Source organism: Bison bison, unplaced genomic scaffold, assembly GCF_000754665.1.
Source record: "Bison bison bison isolate TAMUID 2011002044 unplaced genomic scaffold, Bison_UMD1.0 scf7180017864330, whole genome shotgun sequence".
Classification (NCBI taxonomy): Eukaryota; Metazoa; Chordata; class Mammalia; order Artiodactyla; family Bovidae; genus Bison; species Bison bison.
In genome coordinates this window covers 234,073-251,957 of record NW_011494902.1, presented here as the reverse complement: position 1 = coordinate 251,957, position 17,885 = coordinate 234,073, and positions in this window count along the sequence as shown.

The window sequence follows — 17,885 nt, the reverse complement described above, 5'->3', positions numbered from 1 at the left end:
GCTGAAAAAAAGATAGTATTTACTTAGTTTTTTATTTATCTCCCTAACCCCTAGATCTGTCCACCTATTGATTATCTCTTTCTCTATCCATCCAGCCAGCCAGCTTTGATGCTGAGAGTTTATTATTTATAATAATTAGATGCTATGCTCAGATATTTAAGAGCTTGGGGTCTGTCTTCAGACCAGATCAGAGTTCTCCATACAATACCTGTGGAGTTCAAAACTCTCGTCCCTGAGTGTAAGAGCCTGGTCATCAGTAAAGTACGGATGGAGAAACAGTGCTGATTGCATCTCCTTTCTCTTTCCAACTCTTCTCTTCCCTAGGTTCTCTTTGGAGACACAAGGATGCTTCTTCTTCTTCTTTTTTTTTTTTTTTTTATTTGAGGCAAAATTAAGGTTACTCAGTGATACTATTAGATGATCAAAAGTTTTAAATAGAAGCTGAATCCCAAAAGTAAAGGGGAGAAACTTACTGTTGCACAGAACTAGCAAAAGAGAGATTCACCATTCAACTTAATTTCTTAAAATCGTTAAATTTTAAGGACAGTAAGACCTCTTAATGAAGCTCTAGCTTGTTGTCCCTCCTGGTGACTGTGGAGTGGTCTCTCAAGTGATACGATTAAGGGGGTTGGTCTCTGGAAGTAAGAGCCATCTTTCTCCAGAGATCTGCTTCCTAAATCACTAGATGGTATACCAAATGGTTTGGTTGACAAGAAGATTGCCCTTCACCAGCTTTCTGTTCTGTCTTTTTGGGGACTCCCCTGTAAAGAGCATGAAAGGGCCACCTTCTTCACTCATAACAGCATGCGGAGTGTCTGAGAGTGCTCCATGGGCTTTATCTATGTTAACCCCTTTAAGTGATGTAGGTACTATCATTAACCTGGCTTTATGAAGGAACTGATGCACAGAGAGGTTAAGTGACTTTCCCAGAGTCACACATTTTGTAAGCAGCAGAGCAAGCTTTTGAGCCCAGGCAGTGGTATGACCCTGAGCCAAGGATGCTAACCACTTCACCCCTCTGCCTCTCATCTTGCCCCTGACTTACACTTTTCATCCATCTCTTAACCTCTGGTCCTGCATTGTAGCTATGTCAACTCTTGCCTCTTTCCCCATCACAACACCAAGAACTTCCTGGGATTGGGAATGATGTCTTCTATTTGTGTTTGTGTTCCTTATCATGTATTGCTGACACAGAGCATAGTGGGTGAACAATACACGGTTCTAACTTTATTACCAGACAGCTTTAGAACAGTTTCCTGGAGGAAGAGAATGCTGCTGTAGACCTTGGATCTCCTGCTTCAGTTGTCCTCAGATCGAGGGACTGGGTAGTGAGCTAGCCCTAGGCCTTTCCCACCAATCTCCACTGGGAAACCTGCTGGAATCTGAAGAGGGGCCCCTACTGGGCTGTGGACTGAACTGGGCATCTTGGGTTTGTTAACTTTGTCCTGAATAATCTTAAAGTTGCCATAATGACTAACGTGCAGATGAAATTGTAACAGGACAGAACAGAATCTGAGCCTATGTTGGATCTATTTCTTTTGCTTTAATCTTTACTCTCCACTGCTTTTATTACTATGATCACTGAAAGGATGCTGTCTATCGCTATAAGGGTACATAATGGCCTGCCTGGGGGAACCCTTCCCTTTTGCTTGAATGTTAAACTAAAGTGCCTTTGTTCAGCTCACAGGGAAACACTCTGACCCTCCCCACCTGTGAATGGCTGCAGAAAAGAAGAAATCAACACCCCCATCCCAGATGCTAGCCAAGCCATGAGATATCTTGCAAGTCTTACTTCCTCCCCTCCTCCCCTCTCTGTTCTATAAAAGAAACTGGCATCCAGATCCTGATAAGCTGGTACTTTAGGGCACTAACCCACCCTATTCTTGGATGCCTGGCTTTTGAATAAAATTGCTATTCCTTGCCTCAACATCTCACCTCCCAGTTATTGGCCTGTTGTGTGGCAAGGACACCAAGCTTGGATTCAGTAACATAAATCAGAGAATATGAGTGTTGAAAGAGATCCTTGGAAAATCCCTCTAGGTAGATGACTGACCTGCAGGACAGGTGTTTTTTTTTCTTCTGAAATATCGCTTAGTCACTCATGACTGATACCTCCTCAATTTTTGATTTCTTCTTGTTTAAAATATAAGCTCTTTTATAAAACTCAATCTGATATAGATGAGTCGAATTAAAAATAGCAGTAGTGCTCATGCTTCAAAAGGAACAAGAATAGATGTTCCCAGGCACCTAGGATGTGCTAATTTAACAGTTTTTCCCATTGATCTTGGCTCCAAAAAGTGAAATAAAGTTGCATAATTTTCTTGTAAGATAAAAAAAAAATCTTACAAAATTTTGATCAATGATAAATGCTCCATGGGACTAAATTGACAGTGGAACTTACCCCCAAGGTCCTTTAAAAGGGACATTTAGTCATTAATGAGCATCGTATTTACACATAAATGGTGCCACTTGAATGGATACCTCTTATTTCAGGCCTTTCCCTGAGGCATATCTTACCAAAGGCATTTATTGGGTGTTGGGAGATCTATATGGTGGTAGCAGATCATCTGAAGGTACTCAAAGCATGTGCACAAACTTGAATGATCATCTCGCTCATTACAAGAACCCTCTAGAGGTCAGTCAACAGAATGATTGTCCTTGTTTCATGACAAATTAGTGTTGGACCTGGGACTTGGAGCCAGGGCTCCTAACATGAATTCTTCACACTATTATGTATAAATGCAAGTTCTTGACTTTCTAATGACCTAATCTAATGACCTAATAAGGAGAGCCTAATAGTTGTTGTTCAGTCGCTTATTCACGTTCAACTCTTTGCAATCCCATGGACTGCAGCAGGCCAGGCTTCCCTGTCCTTCACAATCTCCCAGAGTTTGCTCAAACTCATGTTCATTGAGTTGGTGATGCCATTCAACCGTCTCCTCCTCTGTCCTCCCTTTTCCTCCTGCCCTCAATCTTTCCCAGCATCAGAGTCTTTTCCAGTGGGTCAGCTCTTTGCATCAGGTGGCCATAGTACTGGAGCTCTAACAGCAGTTCTTCCAATGAATATTCAGAGTTGATTTCTTTTCGGATTGACTGGTTTGATCTCCTTGCTGTCCAAGAGACTCTCAAGAGTCTTCTCTAGCACCACACTTTGAAAGCATCAGTCTTTGGTGCTCAGCCTTCTTTATGGTCCAACTCTCACATCCGTACATGGCTACTGGAAAAACCATAGCTTTGACTATAGATACCTTTTTTGGCAAAGTGATGTCTTTGCTTTTTAATACACTGTCTAGGTATATCGGAGAAGGCAATGGCACTCCACTCCAGTACTCTTGCCTGGAAAATACCGTGGATGGAGGAGCCTGGTAGGCTGCAGTCCATGGGGTTGCTAAGGGTCAGACACAACTGAGCGACTTCACTTTCACTTTTCACTTTCATGGGCATTGGGGAAGGAAATTGCAACCCACTCCAGTGTTCTTGCCTGGAGAATCCCAGGGACGGGGGAGCCTGGTGGGCTGCCATCTATGGGATTGCACAGAGTTGGACACGACTGAAGTGACTTAGCAACAGGTATATTATAGTGAAAGCTGAGTGCCAAAGAATTGATGCTTTTGAACTGTGGGTCCCTTGGACTGCAAGGAGATCCAACCAGTCCATCCTAAAGGAGATCAGTCCTGGGTGTTTATTGGAAGGACTGATGTTGAAGCTGAAACTCCAATACTTTGGCCACCTGATACGAAGAGCTGACTCATTGGAAAAGACCCTGATGCTGGGAAAGATTGAGGGCAGGAGGAGAAGGGGACGACAGAGGATGGGATGTTTGGATGGCATCACTGACTCAATGGACATGAGTTTGAGTAAACTCCAGGAGTTAGTGATGGACAGGGAAGTCTGGTATGCTGCGGTTCATGGGGTCGCCAAGAGTCGGACACGACTGAGTGACTGAACTGAACTGAACTAAGTATATTATAGCTTTTTTTCTGAAGAGCTAGCATCTTTTAATTTCATGGCTGCAGTCACTGTCCATGATAATTTTTGAAGCCCCCAAAAATAAAGTTTGCACTATTTCCACTTTTTCCCCATCTATTTGCCACGAAGTGATGGGACTAGATGCCATGATGTTAGTTTTTTGAATATTGAGATTTATGCTAACTTTTTCACTCTCCTCTTTCACCCTCATCAAGAGGCTCTTAGTTCCTCTTTGCTTTCTGCCGTTAGAGTAGCATCATCTGGATATCTGAGGTTTTTTATATTTCTCCCAGCAGTCTTGATTCCAGCTTGTGATTCATCCAGGCTGATATTTTGCATGATGTACTCTTCGTAGGAGTTAAATAAGCAGGGTGACAATATATAGCCTTGGTATACTCCTTCCCCAATTTTGAGCCAGTCCATTGTTCCATGTCCAGTTCTAACTGTTGCTTCTTGACCTGCTTATGGGTTTCTCGGGAGGCAGATAAGGTAGTCTGGTATTCCCATCTCTTTAAGAATTTTCCAGTTTGTTGTGATCCACACAATCAAATGCTTTAGCATAGTCAATGAAGCAGAAGTAGATGGTTTTCTGGAATTCTCTTGTTTTTTCTATGATCCAATGCATATTGGCAATTTGATCTCTGGTTCCTCTGCCTTTTCTAAATCCAGCTTGAACATCTGGAAGTTCTCAGTTCACATGCTGTTAAAGCCTAGCTGGAACATTTTGAGCATGACCTTGCTAGCATGTGAAAAGAAGGCTATTGTGTGTTAGTTTGAATGCTCTTTGGCATTGTCCTTCTTTGGGATTGGAATGAAAACTGACCTTTTCCAGTCCTGTGGCCACTACTGAGTTTTCCAAATTTGTTGGCATATTGAGTGCAACAGTTTAATAGCATCATCTTTTAGGATTTGAAATAGCTCACCTGGAACTCTGTTACCTCCACTAGCTTTGTTGGCAGTAATGCTTCCTAAGGCCCACTTGACTTCAGACTTTAGGAGATATGGCTCTAGGTGAGTGACCACACCACTGTGGTTATCTGGGTCATTAAGATCTTTTTGTGTAGTTCTTCTGTGTTTTCTTGGCAACTCCTAGTCTCTTCTCCTTCTGTTAGGTCCTTTCTGTTTCTGTCCTTTATTTGTGCATTGCCCAAATGCATGAAATGTTTGCATGAAATGTTCCCTTAATATCTCCAATTTTCTTGAAGAAAGTGCTAGTCTTTCTCATTCTATTGTTTTCCTTTATTTCTTTGCATTGTTCACTTAAAAAGCCTTTCTTATCACTCCTTGATCTTCTTTGGAATTCTGCATTCAGTTGGGTATATCTTTCCCTTTCTTTTTTGCCTTTCACTTCTCTTGTTTTTTCAGCTATTTTTGACAAATAGATTTAAGGAATTAAGATCTGTTAGAGTGCCTGAAGAACTGTGGACAGAGGTTCTTAACATTATCCATGTTATGTCCATGTTATTGTCCATGTCCATGGTGACCAGAATCATCCCAAAGAGAAGGAAATGCAGGAAGGCAAAATGATTGTTTGAGGAGGCTTTATAAATAGCTGAAAGAAGTAGAGAAGGAGAGCCTAGAGACACTAGGAAATCATCTGGTTAACTTGTTTATTCAGCCCATTGAGAATCAAATTGCCTAGCAAATAGCTTCAGCACTGATTCTTAGTATTATGGAAATTCTACAGTGTTGGCTAAAATGATTGGATAGACAGAGTCCCCATTCTGTTGAAAGAGTGACAAATTTTAGGTCCTTACAAAATCACCCTAAATGGCAAATGGACCTTATTTCCTACTATCTTAAAAGGGCTGGGGTAGCTGTCTTCCTCTGGGCTGAGAAAGGTCTGAGGCTGCATTTGAACTCAGCAGATAGGATTGGTGATGGCTGATTGGTGGGTGGGAGGGGAAGTAGAGCCAGCACATAGATCTGTATATTCAAACCTGAGACAGTCAGTTTTTACTTAAAAGGAAAAAGAGATGCAGATGTCACAAATAATTGCAAAAGTACATAGTTTAGCCTCAAAGGTTTGTATCATTTATTATGAAAAAATTCAGGGCAGGTGTTACGAGTCAAGGGCTACATTCATCAAAGAATCTTAGTATAATCCTTGTGAAACTTCTGACTTCTTTGTATGTCTACCACTTTCTCCACAGATTGACTTTCTCTTCCTCTCTATTCCACAAGGTATAAAATGTCTCCCCTTCCAGTGTGGAGTAGGAAATGACCACCCACTTTGGTATTCTTGCCTGGAGAATTCGGTGGACAGAGTAGCCTGGCAGGCTACAGTCCATGGGGTGGCAAAGAGTTGGACAGTACTAAGCGACTGACACTTTCACTTTTCTTTCACCCTTCCAGCTACAGAGTCTGATGTGATTTCAGTCTAATTCTTAATTCCCAGTAAAGTCATATAATTGGCTCATCTTGAGGAAGATGTCAGCCATGGTTAACAAGTGACATTACCACACAGACATAGCTATTGGGGTCTATTAAGGGGAATGGAGATTAACTTCCAAGAATTGGGAAGTCAGGCCATTGGAATAGACAAATAATTCCAAAAAGCTTCTACTATAATCTCCACTAGTGTGTGAGGACCTCAAGAGTACAAGTTATATTCTTTTCTTTTTTTCATTTTCTCCAAATTCTCATTTTTCCAAGGTCTAAATATGTCTCGTCTTACAGGGGTGCGTGATGCTCAGTTGCTTCAGTCATGCCTGACTCTGCTACCCCATGGACCATAGCCCACCAGGCTCCTCTGTCCATGGAATTCTCCAGGCAAGAATACTGAAGTGGGTTGCCATACCCTCCTTCAGTGGATCTTCCTGACCCAGGGATCTAACCCAGGTCTCCTGGATTGCAGATAGATTCTTTACACACTGAGCCTACTCAGTACAATAAGGCAATTTTGTTAAGGACAATACATATAGAAGAGTAGAAAGTTGTTAGATGTTTCTGTTATCAGTAACAGCTTGTCTCATATTTATGGTGATGATTCCAAAGGCTGAGAACAAATTGACTACTGCGAAGTATCCACACTCATCAGGCAAGCTGTATGTTGGACAAGACCACCTGGGCAGAATTCAAGAGATGGTGAACTGGTCTGTCCTTATTAGCTCATCATCCACTTCCAGCTTAAATAGGGGAGGAGAAATTGAAGCATTGCAAGAAAGGAATTCTTTGGAGGGAGTTGAGAGAGTTATATGCATTTCTACCACCCCCATCAGGACTTTTCACTGTTTTTAAGCCAAGTGAAGGGGCGTTTCAAGAGAACTATTCAGAAAGACTGGCTGCATTGCTTAGAATTTAGAAGACTTTGAGGTTGGTATCTGAATCTGGCTTAAAGTGAAGGAAGGCAGGTGGCTGAGGCTGTGACTAGCTAACAGCCTGGGACAGCAGAATTAAGAGGTGGTAACGAATGACTGTGCTACTCAAACTAAGGGGGAAAGGTGAGAAAAATAAAGTCAGTTGTTCTTTGCTTCTTGTTAAGTCTAGTCGATTCAGTAAAACATGATTGACACTCAGAAGGAGAGATCTCTATGGGCAAGGATGATCTAAGAATGTATCATGAAATAGGAAGCACTTGAGCTGTGTGTGTCTTAAAAGGATGGATGGATGCAGATAGATGTTTGACCTTGTTCTTCCCTGTGAAACATTTATTACAAAAACTCATTTCCTGTGCTCATTGGTTCTTGGAACCTCTGAAGTTTCTGACACTACTCAAATTGAGTTGGAGCCAATGAACTGTGCAAATCTTATGCTATTTACTGACCACTGGACAGAAAGCTTAGTCTGACAGAGACTTAGCAGTGACAGTCACAATGTCACTTGAAAGGCTCAGTCTGAATTTGGAAGTGTCTTGTTAAAAGGCAATACTTGTGAAAACTCTGGGGACAGGGCAACACCCAAGGCAACATATCTCTGCTAAGTGACTCAGTATTGATGCCAGACATCCACATGATTTGAATTAAGATATCTCAGGTTGATCAGTATGATACACATGTCACTTAAGGAGACTGATAGAGCACATTTCTTCCAAAGAGTTTTCACATCTGATCTCATAAGGTCTGTGTGAGAAAGGGGAAGTGTTGAGGTACTTTAATGGACCAGAACCTAGTGGTCCAGAGTCAACGATAAAGAAAGTGAAAAAGAGAGAGAAAGACAAAAAGAAAGACACAGGGACCCAAGCTCTGATGGAGCAAGGGTATTTTATTAGCAGAAATGCAGGCTTATATATCTTTAGTAAGATGATTACTCAGCTATTACACAGAATGAAATTTTATCAATAGCCACAATATGGATAGTCTAATACATACAAGGTCACTGACGCTGAAAAGAGCCATAGCATGTCTCGTCCTATGACCTCAGGCCTGAGAACTGTGTGCAGCTTTACTCGTTCTCGGAATAGGAACTGATAAGGAACAGAGAATCCTTGAGAAATAGAGAACAGCATGCAGGAATCCTCCTGTTAAATGTTCCCTAACAGGAAAGATGAGGATTGGTTTTCTCTTTTGACAAGGAAAAATGACTTGTTTGTATTGACACCACACTATGTCATAGCCCACAGTGAATCTCATTACACAGAAAGTTATTTTTCTAGAAAGGGGTATCTGAACTCTACCCCTACTGGGGTGAAGTTCTTCAGGGGTGAGAGTGAACCAGTTATTATCTGTTTCCATCACAACATGTTGTGGGCTACAGCAATGGTCACAAATTATTCCCCTCCCTCTATCCATGTCCTAAGGTGCATGCTAAGTCGCTTCAGTTGTGTCGAACTCTTTGTGATGATAGCCCGCCAGGTGCCTCTGTCCATGGAATTCTCCAGGTAAGAATACTGGAGTGGGTTGCCATGTCCTCCAGGGGATCTTCCCCACCCAGCGATCCAACTTGCATCTCTTAGGTCTCCTGCATTGGCAGGCCAGCTCTTTACCACTAGCAGCACCTGAGAAGCCATGTCCTAGAGTATTGCCACGCTACACTGACTCTGGCCTTGAGACTACCTTTGACCAATAAAACTTAAGCAAGTACAACACAAGCAGAGGTTTACAGAGCACTTGTATTGGGCTTTTTCCTTGCTGTGCTTGGAACCCTGAGGCCACCATGTGAATGTGTCCATGAGATAAATTGTGTCCACAGGATGAATTGTGCCCCTCCAACTCCCCCCTCCACCCCATTCATATGTCAGAGTCCTCCAGCATCTCAGAATGTGACTGTATCTGGAAATAGAGCTATCAAAGAAGTAGTGAAGGTTAAATGAAATCAGTGGGATGGGCTCTAATTCAGTATGAATAGTGTCCTTATAGGAAGAGGAGCTTAGGACACAGACTCACACAGAGGGAAGACCATGTGGAGAGCCAGGGAGAAGATGGCCATCTAGAAGCCAAGGAGTGAGGCCTTCAGAAGACACCAAGCCTACTGACTGCTTGAGCTTGAATTTTTAGCCTCCAGAAATGTGAGGAGGTAAATTTCTGTTGTTTAAGCCCCCAGTCTGTGGTATTTTGCTATGGCAGCCCTAAAACACTAATGCACAAGCTTAGTGGAGGGTGAAAAATCATATGGAACAGAACTGGTGCTCCATTTAAAAGTCAACCAACTTTCAGATGTGTGAGAGAGACCATCTTGGATCACCCAGCTTCCAGCTGACTGTAGGTGCATGAGGAAGCCTAGCAGAGAAAAACTGGGGTTGGCAAGTGAAGACCGTGGGAATGGTTGCGCCTTCGACTGGATGCACTGTTGCTGCAGGAAACTGAATCTTTATGTAGGTGCTCCCATCAGGAGAAAAGTCTACATGGGCTCCTTGTCTGGGAAACCCAGGGTAAACTCCAAGGATTTTTTTTTTTTTAGATAATCTTCATCAAACCACACTTTGTCTATGGAAACCCAAACAAAATCAAAGAGGAAAGAGGAGCATTTTAGATTCTCATTGGGGTTTTCTATCATCAAAAAGCAAGTTCTTGTTTTCCTGGGTAACAGATGGGAGACTCAAAGATAATGTCATGGAACTGAGCCATCCCTCACATATAAAGGTGATTGATTTTTCCCATTAGTGCTGTAGATCTGCCCTGAGCCTTTTACTTATTCTCACTAAATTTCCCTATTGTTCAGGAGAATACATTTTCTAAAATGGTTGGTTGGATTTAGCAATACTCTCAGTGGCTGGAGAATAGAGGGTAGTGAACTGTCTTACATGGAGATCGTATTAGTTCACCTTGATCTTACTGTTGTTATCTTTCAACAAATTGAGCTAACCTGTCTCTGTGGGGCTTTCCTGATGTCCAAATGGATCGTCAAGTCTGAAGTTAATTTTTTAATTTGCCCTTTCACTTTTAGACTCAGAGAGAGAGGAAAAAAAAAAAAAACAAACTCCTTTGGACTATTTCTACTGAAAAAATCAGCTTAACAACAAAAATGAATATTATCTCATAGGAGCTGTTTCTTCTCTCCTTCTCTCCCTTTTCTCTTTCTTCTATCCCTTCCTCCCTTCCCTTCCTTCTGTATATTTTAAACCACCATAGGATCAATAGGTAATTCCAATACTTCAAGAGCAGTTCTTCATATCAGTTCCATTCTGATTATCTGCTGGAAACTACCAACATTTCAGTTTCAGTGGTAGTCCTTGGAAACCTGCTTAAAGATAATCTGTCTGAAGCCTTTGATTTGGAAAAATGGAAAAGGGGAAGCGAAGTGACTAGATTTTCAGAAGTTTTTGAGATCAAAGGATTTGGTTAATCCTTGGTGCTATTTGCTGTAACTTTATAAATTCGGGGGTGCAAGGCTAGTCTCCAGAAGGCGTTACTCTGCCATTGTGTGGATAGTGTTCGCAGGATTATAGTCTCAGAAACCCACAGATTTCCTTAGTTTTGGTTAAATTCAGTGGTTTTCAGTCTGGACAGCACATTAGAATCACCTGGGGAGCTTTAAAATTTACAGAAGCCCATCCTTAGAGTAAGGAAATTGTATTTTCTAGAGGCCAGAGCTAAGAATCAGCATTTTAAAGTTTCCAGATTATGAAAGGTCATCAAGATTGAAAAATAAAACAGTTGAATCAGAAAAAAATAGAAAATTCTATCACACCTAACCATTCTTTTAAAAACAGATGAAAAGCATGATGTTTGGCAGAAATCAATATAATTCTGTAAAGCAATTATCCTTCAATTAAAAAAATAAATAAATTAAAAAAAAATGATACTGGAGCTTCCCAGGTGGCTCAGTGGTAAAGAATCCTCTGCGGTTTTGATCCCTGGGTCAGGAAGATCCCCTGGAGGAGGAAATGGCAGCCCATTCCAGTATTCTTGCCTGGAGAATTCCATGGACAGAGGAGCCTGGCAGGCTACAGTCCATGGGGTCACAAAAAGTCAAACACAACTGAGCAACTGAGCACAGCACAGCATTAAGATACTACTCTAAACAGTACCTTTAAGTAAGATGTAAAAATTAAATTACATTGTTAAGTTTAAAGCAATGTAAAGACCTATGCATAATTAGGTGCCATTTTAACTGAATGGTCTATGATCTCCAACTCTTGCTTGATCTTTTCTTTTGTAATATTTTATGATTCTTCATTCTGCCTTCCTCAGGCTTGAACAGGTATTGTTCACTTAGACTCTTTCTGCTTATAGTCAAATGTAATCCCTCTCTGTGAATGTGTCCTGATATTTAAGATCTCCCAGTGAGCTTGTGTCTGCAGGGAGAGAGATTTTTCTGCCACATGGTCAGTTTAACCTCTTATCAGATAATGTTAATTAAAGCCTTGTTATGGAGGTATGGTTTGTAGATCAGCAGCAGCAGCACACCTGGGAGCTTTGTTAAATATGCAGAAATCCAGACCCTGCTCTGCCTCCTGTTGAATCAAAATCTGCAGTTTAACCAGATTCTACATAATTCATCTGCACATTAAGTTTGAGAAGCACCGAACTCAAGAAACTCTTTTTTTTTTTTTAATGTTTTTGCATGTGCTTTTACCTCTGGCTTTTACCTGTCTTTCCAATGTAAGCATAATAAGAAAGATTTCTGTTAAGAACTTACATGTATATGTATGATTCACACTTTCTCTTTGATTAAAATGGATTTTCATATATGGGAAAAGAATCTGGAAAAGAATAGACATATGTAAATACATAACTGAATCACTTTACTGTATGAAAGTGAAAGTGTTAGTCACTCAGTTGTGTCTGACTCTTTGTGACCCTGTGGACTGTAGCCTGCCAGGCTCCTCTGTCCATAGGATTTCCCAGGCAAGAATACTGGAGTGGGTTGCAGTTTCCTTCTCCAGGAGATCTTCCCAACCCAGGGATTGAACTTGGGTCTTCTTCACTGCAGGCAGATTCTTTACCTTCAGCCCAGAAACTAATACAACATTATAAATCAATTATACCTCAATATAAAATAGAATTTAAAAAATTATATATCTTTAATCACTCTTTTTGGCTGTATTTTTAAAAATTTAGCTTTATGAATAACTGTTCAGTTCAGTTCAGTTCAGTTGCTCAGTCGTGTCCGACTCTTTGTGACCCCATGAATCGCAGCACGCCAGGCCTCCCTGTCCATCACCAACTCCTGGAGTTCACTCAGACTCACTCACGTCCGCCTTTGTCTTCCCAGCATCGGGTACAGTTGCGGCCATCTGTCCACCGGAATTTCCTCATTCGGTAAATGGGATGATGACCTGCAGTTCTTTATGTCTTGCTAAATTTCCTCTTTACCATTTCAGCCAACGTGTTTGATTATATGCTTTGGGCATTTGGTTGATCTATCAATGTTGGACATCAAGAGGTCCAAGATGTCCAGTAAAGCCTGGTTCAATTTGTCTGTTTTGTTTTTTTTAATTTTCATTATTCTAGGAGTTGGGTCATAAAAAGATCTTGCTGCGATTTATGTCAAAGGGTGTTCTGCCTATGTTTTACTCTAAGAGTTTTATAGTGTCAGGCCTTACGTTTAGCTCTCTAATCCATTTTGAGTTGATTTTTGCGTATGGTGCCAGGGAATGTTCCGAATTCATTCTTTTACATGGAGCTGTCCAGTTTTCCCAGTACCACTTGTGTAATATAGAAAAATGGTACAGATGAACCTTTTGCAAAGCGGAAATAGAGACACAGACATAGAGAACAAATGTATGGACACCAACTGGGGGGGAGGTGGGATGGGGTGAATTGGGAAATTGGTATTGACACGTATACACTTTGTTGTTCTTTAGTCATGAAATTTTGCCTGACTCTTTGCAATCCTATGGACTATAGCCCACCAGGCTCCTCTGTCATGGGATTTCCCAGGCAAGAATACTGGAGTGGGTTGCTGTTTCCTTCTTCAGGGGATCTTCTTGACCCAGGTCCTAACTGTGTCTTTTGCACTGGCAGGCAGATTTTTTACCACTGAGCCACCAGGGAAGCCCGTGTATTCACTGTAGTTGTTTAGTTGCGTCTGACTCTTGGTGACCCATGGGCTGCAGCACGCCAGGCTTCCCTGTCCTTCACCATCTCCCAGAGTTTTCTCAAACTCATGTCCATTGAGTCAGTGATGCCATCCAACCGTCTCATCCTCTGTTGCCCCCTTCTCCTCTTGCCCTCAATCATTCCCAACATCAGTGTCTTTTGCAGTGAGTCAATTCTTCTCATCAGGTGGCCAAAGTATTGGAGCTTCAGCTTCAGCATTAGTCCTTCCAGTGAATATCCAGGGTTGATTTCCGTTAGGGATTGACTGGTTTGATCTCCTTGCCTTCCAAGGGACTCTCAAGAAGAATAAAATTGATAATTAATGAGAACCTACTGTATAGCACAGGGAACTCTATTCTGTGCTCTGTGGTGACCTAAATAGGAAGGAAATCCAAAAAAGAGGGGATATATGTGTACATATGGTTGATTGACTTTGCTATACAGCAGAAAATAACATTGTAAAGCAACTGTACTTCCATAAACTTAAAAAAAAATCAATGTAGAAATCATTGGTTTTTTTTCATACTGACAGCTCAAGAGAAAGGTGTTATAAAGCTTCTGACAATAAACATTTCAGAAGGCCCCACTGACTACATAACCCTCCTGCTTCTCCTGTTTGCACTGCTGCTTATCACAGGGGTGGTTGTTCCAGTAATGAGAGGAGTGCTAGGACCAAAAGGGGGCAGTGAAATGTGATGAAAACCCCACGGTTTTGTCTTTGCAAGTCTTTGCTCTTCTTTCTACACCCACTCTCCCTCCAACTAATGGCTTTAAATACTATTCGTATGCTGGTTCCTGAATTTCCATTTCAAACTTCTTGCAGAAGTCTAGTCTCTTGGATATCCAACAGGCATTTCATTTGTCACAAGTCCCAAATCAAACTCGGTTATCTTGTCTGCAAACCTGCAGCTCTGCTCTTCTAGTTGCTCAGTCCTAAACAGAGATGTTCCTGACTTTTCTCTTCCCTCCCGTGCACATCCAATTCATCAAGAGAATTCATCTGAAGACTCTTTCTTCAGAATATACACCCTGAGTCCCCCACTTCTCAGAAGCCCTTTTCCCATCACTGCTGCCTGGTGCAGACCATCATTTCTCCCCTGGACTGAGTTATCCTCTCCCTGCTTCTAACCTTGTCTTCTTCCTTTCTCTCTACAACACAGCAGCTGGGGGATCCTTTTGAAATGTCAGACCAAGCCAACTCTGCTCCAAATACCACCAAGCCCTCATCTTACTCAGTAAAAACCAAAGTTAAGGTCTCAGATAACTTTCTGAACTTATCTCCAATTACCCTCTTCCTGGCTCACTCTTTGTGGCAGACTGGATTTTCCAGAGACAGGCTCTGGAGACAGAGTTGGTGTCCTTGTTATTCAGTTGCTAAGTCGTATCTGACTTTTTGCGATCCCTTGAACTGCAGCATGCCAGGCTTCCCTGTCCTTCACTATCTCCCAGAGCTTGCTCAGACTCATGTCTGTTGAATTAGTGAAGCTATTTAACCATCTCATCTGTTGGTCTGGGTATTTATTAGGGTTTAATACCCTGTGGAAAGAAGTAAGCTGAAGTAGGATGGGTAAAAGAGAGAGAAGGAAGAGAGAGAAGTTTAACTGTGAAGCAGCTCAACAAAGCTGCGGGCAATCCTTCAAGGAGCTGGGGAGAATTCATGGCCTGCTGGAGGTGCCTCTCCTGAGGCCAAATTAGCTGCACCTTTACACCTTCTTCATTAGCCATTGGATGAGTGCTGCTGTGAGAAGGGTGTGACCTGGTGCAGGGTGGCTCTCTTAGCCTGTGGCTGAGGCACACCTTGAAGGAGCTACTGCTGCTGCTGCTAAGTCGCGTCAGTCGTGTCCAACTCTGTGCGACCCCATAGACGAAAGCCCACCCGGCTCCTCCGTCCCTGGGATTCTCCAGGCAAGAACAATGGAGTGGGTTGCCATTTCCTTCTCCAATGCATGAAAGTGAAATGTGAAAGTGAAGTCGCTCAGTCATGTCCGACTCTTAGCGACCCCATGGACTGCAGCCCACGAGGCGAAGGAGCTCCTAGTAAGAGGTTATCTTCTGACCCCATAGGCGGTGCCTGTCTGTGTCCACTGCATCCCCTGCGTACTTCCTCAGCCACGTTGACTTCCTTAAACAAATCCTGCCCACCTGCCTCAGGGCCTTTGCACTTAACGTAAAGGCAATTTCACTAGATACTTTTCATATATTTTGCTCCCTCTTGTCCTTCAGACCTCTGCTTAAATGTCACTTTAGGAATGAAGTCTTCCTTCCCCAATTATTCTATTATAAATTAAAAACATTAACTCTTTACTTTTTCCACATATAATGTATCACTGTTTGATATACTATATATTTAATCCCTGACTTACTTTCTGTTTCTCCAGGTAAAAGGTAAACCCCCAAAAGGTCCTATTATGTAGTAGGTGCTCAAAAAATATTTTCTTCTTGAATAAGTGACCAAAGTTTTGTTTATGTGGGCTCGGATCACAATGTATCTCCTTGTGATTATAGGATATAAAAACAACCTTAATCTCATGATATCAGTAAAATCTTTTGGAACCACATTTAGTAAAGGAGGTGTCCAAAATTGATTTTGAGACAAGAGGAAGGGGGGCAGGCACAACCTTTAATACATCCAGAGCCATTGAGGATTGACAGGGACTGATTAGAATTGATTAGACCCAAGACAGGCGATCTGACTCTCAGTGAACCTTGAGCCTCATTTTATGTTCATCATAATACATTAGCTAAATGACACACCCACCAGCACCATGACAGTTTTGAGTTTTGTTGTTGTTGTTTAGTTTCTAAGTCATTTCTGACTCTTTGCAACCCAATGAACTATACTTTGCCAGGCCCCTCTGTCCATGGGATTTCCCAGGCAAGAATACTGGAGTGGGTTGCCATTTCCTTCTCCAGGGGATCTTCCTGATCCAGGGAAAAATCTCCATCTCTTGTCTCCTGCATTGGCAGGTGGATTCTTTACCACTGAGCCACTAGGGAAGCCTGTTCCAAGACTGAGCATAAAAAGCCAGAAATGTGGGTGGTGCCCCAATTCCTGGAAATTTCCCGCTCCTCTCCCCAAATAGTTGGTATAATCTTCCCACTCATTGTTCAGTACTTAAGTTGTGTTTGACTCTTTGCCACCCCATGGACTGCAGCACACCAGGCTTCCCTGTCCTTCACCATCTCCTGGAATTTGCTCAAACTCATGTCTATCGAGTCAGTGATGCCATCCAACAATCTCACCCTCTGTCACCCTCTTCTTCTCTTGCCCTCAATCAGGGTCTTCTTCAATGAGTCAACTCTTTGCATCAGGTGGCAAAGGTATTGAGCTTCAGCTTCAGCATCAGTCCTTCCAATGAATATTCACGGGTGATTTCCTTTAGGATTGACTAGCTTGACCTCTTTGCTGTCCAAGGGACTCTCAAGAGTCTTCTCCAACACCACAATTCAAAATCATCAATTTTTGGTGCTCAGCCTTCAACTCTCACGTCTGTATATCACTACTGGAAAAACCATAGCTTTGAAAGTGCTGCACTCAATATGCCAGCAAATTTGGGAAACTCAGCAGTGGCCACAGGACTGGAAAAGGTCAGTTTTCATTCCAGTCCCCAAAAAAGGCAATGCCAAAAAATGTTCAAACTACCGCACAATTGCACTCATCTCACACACTAATAAAGTAATACTTAAAATTCTCCAAGCCAGGCTTCAGCAATATGTGAACTGTGAACTTCCAGATGTTCAAGCCAGTTTTAGAAAAGGCAGAGGAACCAGAGATCAAATTGCCAACATCCGCTGGATCATTGATAAAGCAAGAGAGTTCCAGAAAAACATCTATTTCTGCTTTATTGACTATGCCAAAGCCTTTGACTGTGTGGATCACAATAAACTGTGGAAAATTCTTCAAGAGATGGGAATACCAGACCACCTGACTTGCCTCTTGAGAAATCTGTATGCAGGTCAGAAAGCAGCAGTTAGAACTGGACATGGAACAACAGACTGGTTCCAAATAGGAAAAGGAGTATGTCAAGGCTGTATATTGTCACCCTACTTATTTAACTTCTATGCAGAGTACATCATGAGAAACACTGGGCTGGAAGAAGCACAAGCTGGAATCAAGATTGCCAGAAGAAATATCAAAACCTCAGATATGCAGGTGACAGCACTCTTATGGCAGAAAGTGAAGAAGAACTAAAGAGCCTCTTGATGAACGTGAAAGAGGAGAGTGAAACAGTTGGCTTAAAGCTCAACATTCAGAAAACTAAGATCATGGCATCTGGTCCCATCACTGCATGGGAAATAGATGGGGAAACAGTGGAAACAGTGTCAGACTTTCTTTTTTTGGTCTCCAAAATCACTGCAGATAGTGATTGCAGACATGAAATTAAGAGATGCTTACTCCTTGGAAGGAAAGTTATGACCAACCTAGATAGCATATTCAAAAGCAGAGACATTACTTTGCCAACAAAGGTCCATCTAGTCAAGGCTATGGTTTTT